Below are 12,870 nucleotides of genomic sequence, written 5' to 3'. Positions count from 1 at the left end.
CACTATGAGGTACCGGGTCTCCATACGGGTAGTTGGTGAGGTGGGGAGGAGTAGGCCATCCCTCCCCCCTTTCCTCGCTCCCGCCGTGTTTCGCCGGGACCTCCATCCCCCCCTACCCATTACTCAGCCACCTCCCTTACGATACGAAAGGAGCCTTCCGTCGCAGCCGGGGCCCCTTTGGTTATAGGATATTGGCTCCGCTAGCGGGCAGGGTGTGGGTGCTATGGATTGGTCGATTGCTTGCCTACTATATACCTTATATCTCTCCCCCGCTACCGGAAGGGAGCTTACCCTTACCTACGCACTCTTCTAGTAGAGAGGGTGGAGAGAGAATTGTTTTAATGTTGTTACTATAATACGTTAAGGATATATACCTATTATAAGATATTTTACAATGAATTGTGTATTATAATATTCATTTTATCAACCATCCCCGCCATTATCCGTCGTGGTTTCCATTACCACCACTCCTAGTTGGTTGATTCTTGTGCCTCCGCCACTGGCGGAGCCATAGCCTATCTTCCAACCTGGTTACCACACGTATTTTAGCGCTCTGGTTTTATCTAACTTTATCGCTCCGGCACCAGCGGAGCATATGTTAGGCTGTAAGTGTTTACTCTGTACTCATGTACGTTTTCACTTACAGGCTACCAACTGCCAGGTCCTCGCTTGTAATGCGACGCTGTATGACCCCTGTGGACATGACGAGTGCAGGTCTCACGCCCCGTGTGCCACTTCGTACAACGAGTCTATCGTCTGGCACCCCGAGGCCTGCGCTATATGCTACGACCTGGTCGGTCAGCTGGGGGATGGGGTAAGTCCATTATGAGGTTACTTATGAATTTACTAACAACTTATAGTTCGTAAGTTTATTAACCCTGTCCGCAATTGGTAGCTAATCCAGCCTTTCTTTCAGGCTAGCGGCGTGAGGGAAGTCGCCCTCGCCACCCTGAAAGCTGGGGTGGGCGGCTTGGGAAAGAACGCCGCCAAGGGCCAGCCCTCCCTACATATTGGATAGGAAGCTGGCCATCCAGATCTTCCCTGCGGGCAAGTCGACGGGCTACGTCGACCCCTTGTGCCGCCGCCCCCGTGATAGCCGCCATCCAACAAGAACTCCAGCAGTCGTTTGGGGTCGTAGCCTCCAGGAGTCAGTTCCGGACGTCGCCGCCTGGACCTGAATCTCGAGCCGATGGCGGTAGTAAGTGAGGATTTGTTGGTTGAGGTAGGTTTGTCGGGCGCCCAAGGTCTTTCCTTGGGCGCTCCTGGATCTTCTCCTGTCCCTTCTTCTTCCGCCTCTTTCCAAGGCTTCCCGGGATCCGAGATCCCTAGCCGCACTCCCGCTCTCTCTGTACCTCCTAAGGAGAAGGGAAAGAGAGAACCGAAGACCTTGTCTAAGACGACTTCTAGGAAGTCGTCTTCGTCTTCTTCGGCCAGGAAGTCATCGACTTCTTACGCCGACGCGCGTGAAGGCTAAGCCAAGCTCTTCCCAGTCGAAGAGCTCCAGAGGCAAGGCTTCGAAGGAGAAGGCTCGCGCTACCTCCGAGTCGCTGCCTTCTCCCGCCTCCGCTGCCCCCTCTCCGGCTATGCGGCAGGGGTGGCAAGCACCAGCTCCTGCGTTCCCTCTCCTGTCTACCAGAATGATGAGGAGCAGTAGGAGTGATGGTAGGTTCCAAATTTCAGCTTGGGGAACACGTTTTTTGAGCAGATGTTCGCGCAATGTCGAGCACTCTGTCTCAAACTGGACAGACGGTCCAGGAAACTCTCTAATAGAATGAGAGAGAATGAGGATCGGGTAGCTGGGCTATCCCAGGCTCCTCCCCCAGTATCCCCTGCTTCTAGCACGGGGATTCTACACTTCCACCTTACGACTCCTTGCCAGCTTCTCTATGGAGAATCCATGGAGAGTAGCAGGCCTACGCTCCCTTTAAGGACGGGATGATTTCGATCCCGGAGTTTGGCACTCGAAGGATGAGGACTTCGAGTTCTATCCTCCGGGTCTGTCACAGCCTTTCATCGGGTATGCTAGGCTGACGCCAACGGCTCTTACGAGGGAGGACAAGATCTCGAAGGAGTCAGTCCTCTACAGTAGAGATCACGCCCAACGGGAATGGGTTCACTGCCTTGAGGACTGGGAGTGTACTAATACTAGACTCCAGGCCTATAAGAGCCCCTTCACTATTTTCGCAACGGAAGAGGAGGTCTCTCTTCCGTTCGCCACGAAATTGGTGGAGAAGGCTCTTCAGGCAGTCCTCAAGGATGAGCCCGTTCCACAGTTGAGAGAGTCGGAGTTCTACTTCTCCACTCTTCCCCGCCTTCGGAGAGTTATGGGAAAACCTGCCAGCTACTTTCACGCAGGGTAAACTCAAGCCGGACTGCGCTATGGACCAGTTCGGTGAGAAGTTACCTAGGCTGCCGGACTCCCTAATCCAGGCAGAGTTCGATGTCGCGAACTAGGTTTGGCAGGTCCCTTAACTCTCTTATCGTTACGGAAAGGGCTGCTCTTTCATACGCTAACGAACCGCTGTTCAAGATCCTGGCGAATCGCAGTTTCAGACGGTTCTGTTAGACGCTTTTGACTTCTTCCAAGCCAGGAAGAACTGTCGGAAGCATGTTCTTCAAGAGTGCACTATCAGGCACGAGCCTAATAGACTCTTGGCTGCGAGCATGTGGGGAGCGGATCTCTTCCCAGAGTCGCAGTGAACGAAGTCCACCACGAAGCTGCTAGACTTCAACCAGAGCCTTAGAGCTAGGTGGGGTTTATTTCCTCAAGAGGAAACAGGAATCCGTTCCCACTGCTGGCAAGAAACCAAAGAAGGCTGGTAAGAGGTTCCAGCCATATAAAAAAAACTCCAGCATCAGCAGCAGTTTGTGCAGGCAGTCCCAGTCACCCAACAGGGGACAACCTGCTACATCTAAGCAAACCCAGCCTTTCCTCCTGGTGCCCCAGCAATCGCAACCTTCGACTTCCTACGCTATCTCACCTGCCTTTAACCCTGCTTATGAGGCTCAAGGCTACTCTCACCGAGGGGTAGGGCGAGAGGTTACTTTCGTCACCGTGGCGCAGGAAGGGGCACAAGGAGTAAGAAGCAGTTCAGAGGAGGGCGTGGTGGCCAACCCGCCCATCAGCAATGAGGTCCCCAGGTAGGAGGGAGGCTGTTCTCTTCCGCCACAGGTGGGGGTTCAGCAGTTGGGCACAGAGCATAGTGTCCAAAGGATTAGGCTGGAGCTGGATCCAAGATCCTCCTCCAATCAAATCATTTCATCAGATACCGTCAAACAAAGGAATTGATAGATTACGCGGAAGAAACTCCTTCAGAAAGGAGGCTATTGCGAGAGTCAAAACATCTAAAACAAAATTTCAAGGTCGCTTATTCAGCGTGCCAAAGAAAGGCTCAACAAAAGAAGGGTAATCTTAGACTTGTCAAAGCTAAACTCTTTCATTCGCTGCGACAAGTTCAAGATGCTTACCCTCTCGCAAGTAAGGACCTTACTTCCGCGTGGAGCCGTCACATGCTCCATCGATCTTACAGACGCATACTATCATATCCTATAGCCAGGCACTTCCGCCCATTCCTAGGATTCAGGCTAGGAAGTCAGACATTCTCATTCAAAGTGATGCCCTTCGGTCTGAATGTAGCCCCCAGGGTATTCACAAAGATAGCAGAAGTGGTTGTACAACAATTGAGAGCTCAGGGAATCATTGGTAGCGGCATTACCTCGACGATTGGTTAATCTGGGCACCAACAGTCGAGGAATGTCTCAAAGCTACCAAAAAGGTAGTTCACTTTCTGGAACTATGGGGTTCCAGATAAACAAAACGAAATCCAGACTTATTCCGGAATCTCGTTTTCAGTGGCTAGGAATCCAATGGATTTGTCCTCCCACAATCTATCAATTCCAGTGGTCAAACGGAAGGAAATAGCAAAATCTGTCAGGCAATTTCTCAAATGCAAACAAACGTCAAGAAGAAAACCAGGAGAGAATCCTAGGGTCTCTTCAGTTTGCTTCGGTAACAGATATCCTTCTGAAAGCAAGGCTGAAAGATATAAATCGAATTTTGGCGGTCAAGCAAACTCCAAAATATCGAGACAAGTTGTCAGTAATCCCACAGATCCTCCGCAACCAACTACGGCCTTGGTCAAAAGTAAAGAACTTAGCCAAGAAAGTACCCTCAATATCCCCTCCCAATGTTAACCATTCACACGGATGCATCCCTGTCCGGGTGGGGGGGATACTCTCAGTTCAAACAGGTTCAGCGGGGACTTGGTCAGTTCAATTTCGCCAGCTCCACATAAATGTGTTGGAAGCAATGGCAGTATTTCTTACTCTGAAGAGACTGCTTCCCCGAAGAAGTCTCATCTAAGGCTAGTTTTTGGACAGTGCAGTGGTAGTTCATTGCATCAACAGAGGAGGGTCCAAATCCAAGCATGTGAACCATGTCATGATAGCCATCTTTGCATTAGCAAGCAAACACAAATGGCATCTGTCTGCCACTCATCTGGCAGGAGTAAGAAATGTGATAGCAGACGCCCTGTTCATTCCCGGTCAGTTCCTCTGGAATCAGAGTGGTCTCCTGGACGTCGGGTCATTCCAGTGGGTAAGCCGGAGAGTCCCAGGTCTCCAAGTGGACCTCTTCGCCTCACAAGCGAACCACAAGCTCCGTTGCTATGTGGCCCCCAACCTGGACCCTCTGGCTTATGGCCACGGACGCCCTGTCGTTGGATTGGAATCAGTGGAGGAGAATTTATGTTTTTTTTTTTCCCCAAGTGAATCTTCTCTTGAAAGTCCTAGACAAACTAAGGTCTTTCAAAGGGATAGTAGCTCTGATTGCACCGGAATGGCCCAAGAGCAACTGGTATCCACTTCTTTGAATTGGGGCTCCGACCTCAACGGATCCCCAATACCCAAACTATCACAATCAGTACAAATGAGACTGTGTTCGCTTCCTCAGGAACTCTCCAGACCCTAACTTTATGGACTTCATGAAGTTTGCGGCTAATAAAGATGCTGACATTGATCCACAGAATATTCTCTTCCTAGAATCAGATAAGAGGGAGTCAACCATTAGACAATATACTCAGCTGGTTAAAAAAATTAGCATCTTTTCTTGAGAGAATCGAACACTACAACCATGACAGTTAATTTGGCTATATCCTTTTCAGATCTTTATTTGAAAAAGGTTTAGCAGCTAGCACGATACCACTCATAAGTCGGCTTTGAAGAAAATCTTTCAAGTAGGTTTCAGATAGATTTGATCTTGAATCTTATTTCACATCTATCCCTAAAGCCTGTGCTAGACTTAGACCTTCTCAGAGGCCTACTACAGTTTCATGGTTCCTAAATGATGTCCTCAAACTAGCTCAGATACTGACACTCATCTTGTACATTCATAATCTCCTGAGGAAGACATTATTCTTATTAAGCCTAGCCTCAGGAGCTAGAATTTCAGAAACTGTCGGCTCTATCCAGGGATGCGGGTCATGTGGAATTCCTCCCATCAGGAGAAGTTCTACTTGCTCCGGATCGTAGCTTTTTAGCCAAAAATGAAGATCCTCTTGCAAGGTGGGCTCCTTGGAAGGTTATCCCACTTCCACAGGATCCTTCTCTCTGCCCAGTATCAACTCTTAGAGCCTTTCTATCTCGTACTTCTTCTAGATCCTCGGGTGCTCTCTTCATGAGAGAAAAAGGTGGTACTTTGTCAGTTAAAGGCATTAGACAGCAAATCCTTTACTTCATTAAACAAGCCAACCCTGAGTCATTCCCAAAAGCACATGATATCAGGGGAGTAGCCACCTCTATTAATTATTTCCAACCAAATATGAACTTTGAGGATCTTAGAAAGTATACTGGATGGAAATCCCGACAGTCTTTAAACGGCATTATTTAAAGTCCTTGGAATCTTTAAAGTTTTTCAGCAGTAGCAGCGGGATAGTTTCCCTGATACTGCTTAGTAGTTGTAGTATTGATCCAGGTCTCCTTTCTACCTACTTCAACCAACATGCCTCAACCTATCGCCAGGCTACTCATCATCATAGCCTTAGCCGTTGTGTCTTATAGTGGTTTGTCCCTTATTTTTTTGCTAGGGACAACCACCCTTGTACTGATATGTACTTCAGTGGTCCTACCCTTATTTTTATGCTAGGGTAGGCCACAATATGTTTGTATAAATTCTCCAATTTGGGCATTGTGATAAACTTCAGTCACAATGTGTTTGTATATATTTGAATTAATTGTATTAATTGTATTAATGATGGACTTGAGTGTACCTACCCTTATTTTTATGCTAGGGTAGGACACATGTATGTATATAATTGTAGTTATATTTTCTAATTAAGTAAATCCAAACATTTCCTTATTTTACATGCATATTTATGATTTTTATTACTACCATTTAAGTACTTTAAGTTTACAACATTCTGTTATTGATTATTGTAATAAGTTAGTTTAAGTGCTTAATTTGTATGCTGTATTTGATTTATTATATATTATCCATCATTTTAATCTGTTTTTCATTATTTCCTTTTCCATCTTGTCTGTTTCTCTGGTACTCTTTCATAGGCCGACACGAGCTGAGCCCAGAAAAGGGATTTTGACGAAGGAAAAATCTATTCTGTGATTGGCTCGTGTCGCCTATGAAACCCATCCCTTTTTATGGTTTGTTTTCCCCCCCTTGCAGGACAAGATGTATTTATGTTTTAATTAAGGATGACCGCTAGGGGCGCTGCTGTCCGTGGCGTCCTCTAGTAGTAGTAGTAGAGGCTGCATCGCCCGTTGTATCGGCTCTCTCTTGGGGGGATTCTGATAGGGAAGTTCTAATTGGTGTTTGTCTCGTGGTAGTGTTCCACACTCGCCCCTATATCATACCGACACTTCTTTTTAAGAGTGAGCGAGTCAGTTTTACTGACATTTTCTTAATTTTGTTTTTCTCTGGTAATTTTAGGCTAATTTTACCTAGAAAGAATGATATTAAGGATTACTTTCATAGGGCGACACGAGCCAATCACCCAGAAATAGATTTTTCCTTCGTCCAAAATCCCTTATATATATATATATATCTCAAAAAATCACCATAACGTGACTGGAAAATCTTCAAGTAATCAAAGTCCACAATTATGTAAAATGCGTATTAAAAAAATACATTAAAAGACGGGTAGACTTTCGTCTACTTGAGCAGTAGACCTCATCAGCCGTACGGCTGATGAGGTCTACTGATCAAGTAGACGAAAGCTCCCGTCTTTTATATTTTTCTTTTATCAGTAAGATTTCTATACATTACGATATTTTTATATCAAGTAGACTTTGATACTTTTATGTATATACACATACATATATATATATATATATATATATATATATATATATGATAGATAGATAGATAGACTATAGATAGATAGATAGGATAGATAGATAGATTTAGATAGATAGATAGATAGATAATAGATAGATAGATAGATAGATAGATAGATAGAATAGATAGATGATAGAGCTAGATAGATAAGAATAGATAAGATAGATAGAATAGATAGATAGATATATATATATACATACATATACATGTACACACACACTGGTACCTCGAGATACGAAAGGCTCAATTTACGAAAAACTCGATACGAAAGCCAATACGAAAAATTTAACGGCTCTACTTGCGAAAAGTTTTCAAGATACGAAAGGTTTCTGAAAGTCCGAGATTCGGCCGGATAACAATTTTGAAAATCGCGCCGCCCGCCGCCATCTTAGTACTAGTCGACTCGCCACCATCCTCCTGCTCTCCCATTGGTTCCTGATGCTAGTCGCAGCCATGAAATCCTTCTCTCCTATTGGCCAGCGTCCCTCCCATCATGCATCTACTATGTGCACGTGGTGGCGTGGCTCGGCCACTCGGTCCTCCACTGGAATTAAGGCTAAGAATGTCAGGTTCTAGGAATGATTACTGTTAGCAGAATGTTGTTACACTTTGTACGCTGGCTGCTATGGTTATAAGTGTGATCTTCAGAATAGATATCGGTAAGATTTTCGAATGACTTACTGTTTAAGTTTGTTAGTAGTCTAGGCTTTTCCTTTGCTAATGCTTTAGTTAGTACTAAGGCTTCCTCTAGCTCCGCCCTCATCTCCCCTTTCAGTTCAGGAAAAGCATATTGAAAATTTAGAACCTTATTTTGGTCAATATACAATGCTTGTTTTAATTGGTTAAGGAACCAGTCCATTGTGTGATCATTTTTGCGTTCCCTCAGAGATAAGGTGTCTGCACCCTTGCCTGTTTGTAGCCCGAGACTAGGACTGCCATACGACAGCTGGATTCTGAGGAAGAAGTCCGCTGCTAGGGAACCTCATTGGTTCTCGGGACATTTTAGTTTTTTTGCCCTCTGTCAACTCCCTCTGTTTTTCACGCTATAGTCTTGTATTATGCGTTAGCTGAAAGATAATTTTGGTAAACATTAGTCTTCAGTAAATATGGACCTCTGCCATCATCAGCACCTACTATGAGATTCAGAGCCTTTTTCCCTGTGTTTTTCAGGCAGTATTCTTTATTACTTACATTAGAAAAAAGTTTATTCATAAGAGTAAAATAAAGCAGCCGGAGTCAGTAGCAGAACAAACCAATATTTGGTTTCAAAGTTATACATGATATGAACACATGACTTGCCGACTTCCCACAAGGTGATGATAACAAACGGCTGTCTCTGAAATTCTGAACGAACATTAGTACATTGTCAAGGCTTCAAGAATGGCGGCAATGATAAGTCATTGTCCCTGTGGTTGCAGGACAGCTTTTGTGATTCGACCTGCACAATTGCTTAGAAGTGAGGAAGCCCGGGGCAAACCCTACGTAAGCTTGAACAGGTAAATAAATAATAGGGCCCTTTTTTGGGTAAGGAGTACACCGGACATCCAGGGATTCCAAGTTTTCATCATTTGTTGACTTTCATAAGGTGCAGAAAGATAATTCATATGCTCTATTTATTACAATGACCATCTCTGTCATATTAGGAAAAATATAAAAGATACAATGAATGCCAAAGTTTTCTTCACTTTAATTGATTTTTAATTATATAATTTTTCAATGGAGAATGTGATAAAAAGTAATTTCTCAGATTACTTATGGAAACCCTTTTCTTCAAGGATTCTAGCAGTCTCATGGTACAAATCCTATACATATACGTATACTACCACCACCACTACTACAAAGTGTAAACAAGGAGTATTGGTTGTATTTCATTGTTGCAAGAGGTTGAGACTTTTTCAGGAATAGCCAATTACCCTGAGGAGGAGGCAAGTTAATGACATAAGTTACATCATTATACCTTCAAAAGACATTCGGTGTTACTCTTATAATTACCAGAATAATGCAACTTTTGTAATACAGAATACAGTAAAAAATTAGGTAGGGATGTAAGATATCCTGTGACAAAGTGTCATCTTTGTCAGATACGTTGATAAAATTTTATTCCAGAAAAACACCGGGACACCGGCTGTGAATCTCATAGTATGAGGTTATTGTTACTGGTAGTACTAATTATAGTACATGTAGGTATAGACAGTTATATTAGCAATGTGTGTGTAACTGTAGTTTTACTTATTCTAATGTTATGTTGACTCAGTCATGTCGACTCTCACTCATTCTAAATCTTTGTCTGCTAGCCTATTCCTCCTTCTCTACCAAATTCACTTATTCTTTACCATGACATTTCTTCTGCTATTGGTAAATCTCTGACTTGGGTCTCTATTAATGTTTTTTCTTTCCAAGTCTACCATGGTTACAGCATCGTATGCTGTTTCCAAGCTAGATATTGTTTTAGCCACATGGCTTTCTTAGGATGTGTCATATGGTAATGCTCTTAAGGCCATGTTCCTGTTTTTTGACAAGGCAGGAGGGGTCGTTGTAACTCCTATCCCCCACCGCCTCCCAAACATCCCATTTTCTTTGGGTGCCTTGCTTTCTTTAACTCGGCTGAATCACTTTGACTGCTTTCTACCTTTCATTGAGTCGTGGATGCGATGCAGTTTTTGGGCTGCTGTCGTCTCTTGTCGCCAGCTTTTTCTGAGGCAGTAGTTTCCTCCTGTTGCCCTGTGATGGAAGAAGAGTTAGAATCACAGGGTCTCCTTCACTTTGATCGGCATTTGCTGGAGCATTGTGCTTCACTGCACTATCCTCATTTAGTTAAGGAACGAGACCACATAGTCATCTTCTGTATTTTGGTGGCCTTGAAGGTTTTGGAGAAAGAAGACCCAATTAAAGTGTGTTTTGTAAGTTTTCTCATACTTAGGTGCACAAAGTTCCCTTTAGATCAGCTGGGGCTTGATCTCTGGTTTTTTAGGAAGCTATGGTCGGTAGATGATTTGGTTTTTTTTTCTCTTTCCTGTGAAGAGATGAACTCAAGACTGACAAGTGCTTTGGAGTTTTTATCTTTTATTAAATTTTTGCTCAGTATATTGCTGCTTTGTGTCAGCTTAGAGAGGCTGAGGCTCCAGCTTAGTTTGTGAAGCCAGCTTTAAGGGTTTTTGGCACCAGTGTGAGTTTAATGAGAAAGAGTTAGTTTTTAACTTGTTTCTGATGCTCCAGACTAATGTTCTCATGCTCATACTAAATGGGTTTGGAAGCAATAAGAATGCTTCTGCTCCTGTTTGTAGTAAAGGCTAATGCTGCACAGGTTATGGTGATAAGGTCAGCCCTCATGTTTCGGTAGATGGCCAATTGTAAGCCTCCTGGCATGCTTGGAGAGACTTAATAGAAGATCCTTCCGTGGTGGAGGCAGTGAAGGCGAGTTTTAATTCCTTTTAGGTCCCCACCCACTGGTTTAGTCTCCTGTAGCTTTCCTTTGTCTTCTCCAGCAGATGTCGTCTTTTTTTTTCTTTTTATTTAGTAGAGGGTTGTAAATTAGAGAGAAAAATGGGTAAGGTGTTAATTCACTTGGATTTTACCTCTTGACTTTTTCCTATCTCCATAAACAACTGGAGATTGGTAGCCTTTTTGGACACATTGAGACTGAATAACTTTGGGTGTGGTTTTTCCAACATGGGTTTTATTGACTTCCGAAAAGGATGATCAGAGGTTTTGGTGGACGTGCAGGAGACATTTCCTCATACCTGTAGTACAAAGTCAATCACCCAAGTTCTGTACAGAGGAGGTATTGCTGTTCAAGGTGCTTTGTTTGGGTTTGTGTACAGTCTCTACAAGTATTCACAGGGAATTTGCTCACAGATGGAGTAAATTTTTAGGAGCAAGAAATTCTTCTAAGTCAACAAGTTCAAGTTGGCCTACTCCCAACAGTATGCCGAAGGCCAAGGATCTGTCCCTCACCAGCTCAGTCTCTGTGCAATATGATTTTCAGTCAACTTTCCATAACTCCTCCTCACTCTTATCTAGTGATGTGGGGATAATATTTGATTTGGCAGGCTTCTCTGTCAGAAGATGAATACACACTTGCGCTTATTGAAGAATTTTAGCCCGGAAGAAAGCTTTGTAAGTGGTAAGGCTTTTTTTGTTAAGAAACATGGCTTCACCGACTCGATTACAGTACCGTAGAAGGGAGGCTGAAACCAAGAGTTGACCATTTTAGCCTACCTGCATCCAGGTTTTGTTTTTTCCCCCTCTCACATGTAACGCACAACAATTTTTCTTGTGTCGTTACACTTCCGTACAACACTACCCCTGGTAAAACTTACTAGACGTCAGGACAGTGGAAAAATACCATCAAAGATGCCTAGCAGCTTTATCCCTGGTCATAGTGAAAAGTGTGCTTCTTTTGAGTGAAATGAACATGATAATGGTTTGGTAATTCAGTCTGTGGAAGGACAGTGTATTTGGCAATTGGGGATTGAAAAGAACAAAACTACCTACAGAGTGCTCATTACATCCACAAGTTTGACAATTGCCATGGGATTAGATCAGCACTCAAAAGTAGACATTAGCATGCAGGTGAACAGGTACAACCAGTTGATTGCTATTCCTTGGAGCCCTCAGGCTTGAGCAGTGGGGATTTCAAAGTGAAGCCCCTACTTGTATATCACTGAAACTCCCCAGCCAAGAAACACAATGTCATCAAGAATAAATTGCCTGTGACGTGGCAGGCAAATAAAAAAACATGGGTCTCAAGGCAAATTTTCGTTGAGTGCGTAAATGGAGCATTTGGCCCAAGTGTTAAAAAATACCTCAACAACAATCAATTGCCTCCTGGTAATGGACAATGGTCCTGTGCATCCTCTTGGCTTGTTAGACCAGTTGCTGGATGAATTTAAATTCATCACTGTGAAGTTCTAGCCCCCTAATACCATGCATCCAGCCCATGGACCAACAAATCATCTCTAACTTCAAGAAACTCTACACCAAGGCACTGTTCCAAAGGTGCTTTGAAGTGACCTCAGACACTGAATTAACCCAAAGTGTGTTCTGGAAGGATCACTGCAAAATCTTCAACTGCATTAGTCTTATAGATAAGGCTTGGAAGGGGTCAACTTCCTGAACAGTGAATTTATGCCTGTTGTGGAGTCAATTTTGTCTCGGGGAAGTCCATGGGCTTGGATGTAGAAGAACTAGTGGACCCCCACAGGGGGGAGCTAACCATTGAGGAGCTGCAAGGCCTTCAACAGGAACAGCAACAGATGGCAGATAAGCAATCCAAGGAGGAAGAGAGAGAGGGGATACTGTTCTTATTACAGTGATTAAATAAATGTTTTCCAAGTGTAGTGATCTAAAAAATTTTGATGAGACATCCAAACAAAGGTATTGCAATCTGTGTCTCTAACATGTTTAATGACAACACTTTGTACCATTTCAGGCAAATTTTAAAGATGTCAGAAACAAATGTCTGTGGACAGTTTCCTTTAGTGACAGGGGTCCAGTGACTCAAGCTGGTCATAGTGCCAGTC

The sequence above is a fragment of the Macrobrachium nipponense genome, chromosome 1 (assembly GCF_015104395.2).
Source record: "Macrobrachium nipponense isolate FS-2020 chromosome 1, ASM1510439v2, whole genome shotgun sequence".
NCBI classification, from domain to species: Eukaryota; Metazoa; Arthropoda; class Malacostraca; order Decapoda; family Palaemonidae; genus Macrobrachium; species Macrobrachium nipponense.
The sequence above is the reverse complement of the archived record's forward strand: the minus strand, read 5'-3'. Positions refer to the sequence as shown.